General features: G+C 29.2%; 2 long non-coding RNA genes across 2 annotated transcripts in view; one reads left to right on the plus strand and one right to left on the minus strand.

The window, feature by feature from the left end:
* Positions 1–2,500, plus strand: part of LOC118766014 — a 240,343-nt gene that overhangs the window by 25,210 nt on the left and 212,633 nt on the right. The gene's annotated exons all lie outside the window — the stretch shown is intronic.
* Positions 302–2,500, minus strand: part of LOC118766015 — a 12,737-nt gene continuing 10,538 nt past the window's right edge. The window contains exon 3 of the long non-coding RNA XR_005001941.1: positions 302–311. This is a non-coding gene — a long non-coding RNA (uncharacterized LOC118766015). The remainder of the gene's footprint in view (positions 312–2,500) is intronic.

Consider the following 2,500-nt stretch of genomic DNA (forward strand, 5'->3'; position numbering starts at 1 on the left):
TCTATAAAATGGTCGCCTATTTTACTTCACTTCATAATAATTCCCGTAGTAATACATAATTCAATATATTCAAAATATGTCACAGTTTATATTTTTCGAAAATTTTGCTTTCCCTGAACGTGAATTTTAATAGTTATTACAGAGTCTAAAATTGAAAGTTAAATTCCGGGTTGGAATTTTAATGCGGTTACGAAATACAAGTATTAGTTTCCCTTTCGATAATTTTCTATGTATAATATCACCGAATGAAAATATATATATAAAAAGCTATCGCATCGTTTAACTAGAAAGCAATGCTAACCAGACTGTGTCTAATATAAAAAATATATATTGATATATGATTATATGCGTGCGTGGGCTGATCAGAAGACATTGAGATGATAATATATAAACCGCAAAGTGGTCAATATATTGATGACAGTAAATATCTTAGGATATATAAAATTGCAACATTAATATTTGTGATGGATATGTAACAGAATAAAAGAACAAAGACTCGGGAAAAAACAAGAGATCAAACGGTAGTGAAACAAGACAGCCTCTGTTTACGTATTGAGTTTCTGTGGTGTAAGCGAGTGCGTGTATGAGGGTGTGTGAGTTAATATATATAGGTAAGAATCTGTGTCCATATATATATATAATATATATATATATACATATATATATATATATATATATCATATATATATTATATATATATATATAGACTCATATGATATGCATAAATATTATATATACTTGTACATTTAGGCAGGTATATGCGCATTATGCTATGTATATATACATATACATACGGTCATCCATTTATATATACACATTATACATATGATATATATATATAATATATATATATATATATACCCAACACACCATATATATATACACACACACACACCACATATATATATATATATATACGACATACGCGAGGAGGCACATAAGTAAAAAAACGAAGTGGAAACGTATACTCGAATACCGAAGGTAATATTACATACTTTTTTATTAAACACACACACACACACACACACTCACAGACACACACACACACACACGCACATATATATATATATAGATAGATCGATAGATAGATAGATACATACATACATACATACATACATACATACATACATACATACATACATACATGCATGCATGCATGCATACATACATACATACATACATACATACATACATACATACATACATACATACATACATACATGCATACATACATATAGACATACATACATATGTACATATATATATATAGTTATATATGGATGTATATATGTATATGTATATATATATAAGATATCCATGTATATGTACTGATTTCTCCTTGACATACTGTTGTCGCTTGTTATTTTGAAGATAAACTACCGGAGGTTAGAGTGATTTGCGGGCTGTAACTGGCAAATGGGCCTTGCTATGTTTGACAGGGAATATACAACATAATGTGAACGTGCTTCAATCGATATATTAATAGACATATACCCCAAAATCCAAATAGTTATACACCTGCACACACAACCCAAAGACAAACTCACACACATATATATATTGTGTGTATATATATATGTATATATATATATATATATATAAAAAGAGCAATAAGATTCAAGTTAATTTAAAAAAATTTACTTGAATATGTACCTAACTTAGATGCACCACCAAAAAAACTATACTGATTTAACAATTACAGTAATGTGGGGTGATTATAAGCGAGAAAGAAGCAACAAGAGCACATTCTTGTGCTTCTTTCTCGCGTAATATATTAATATATATATAAATACGCGGAGAAAGCAGCAAAGAATGGATAGGTTTTTTAGTACGATCGTTTCATACAAGGACAGGTTTATTAAAAGTTGCAAAGATTACAGCATATAAACGAGTCCCGTACTCATCAGCTAAAATACATGTAAGTTCTCTAGACATCCTAGTGTTTGAGGCTATACTCATGAAGTAATGTAGATAATTAACACAGATTTCTAAAGTTCATTAAGTTCTTTAAAGATGATGTATAGTCTTATCACAGAATTTTAATAACAATGGATAATTTGTCTTCTGTGAGTATATAATCCCTCATCATATCTATGGAAATTCATATGGATTAGTCACCTTCTCTGTGAGCTTATCAAAACTTTTTTAAAATTTGTGTATAAGACTATACATCATCTTTAAAGAACTTTAATGACTTTAGAAATCTGTTATTATCTACATTACTCATGAGTATAGCCTCAAACACTAGGATTCTAGAGAACTTACATGTATTTTAGCTGATGAGTACGGGACTCGTTATATGCTGTAATCTTTGCAACTTTTAATAAAACCTGTCCTTGTATGAAACGATCGTACTAAAAAACCTATCCATTCTTGTTGCTCTTTCTCTCGCTTATAATCACCCCACATTACTGTATTGTTAAATCAGTATAGTTTTTTTGGTGGCATCTAAGTTGGTACCATATTCAAGTAAATTTTTTAAATTAACTTGAATCTTTAT

The sequence above is a fragment of the Octopus sinensis genome, linkage group LG14 (assembly GCF_006345805.1).
Source record: "Octopus sinensis linkage group LG14, ASM634580v1, whole genome shotgun sequence".
Taxonomy (NCBI): domain Eukaryota; kingdom Metazoa; phylum Mollusca; class Cephalopoda; order Octopoda; family Octopodidae; genus Octopus; species Octopus sinensis.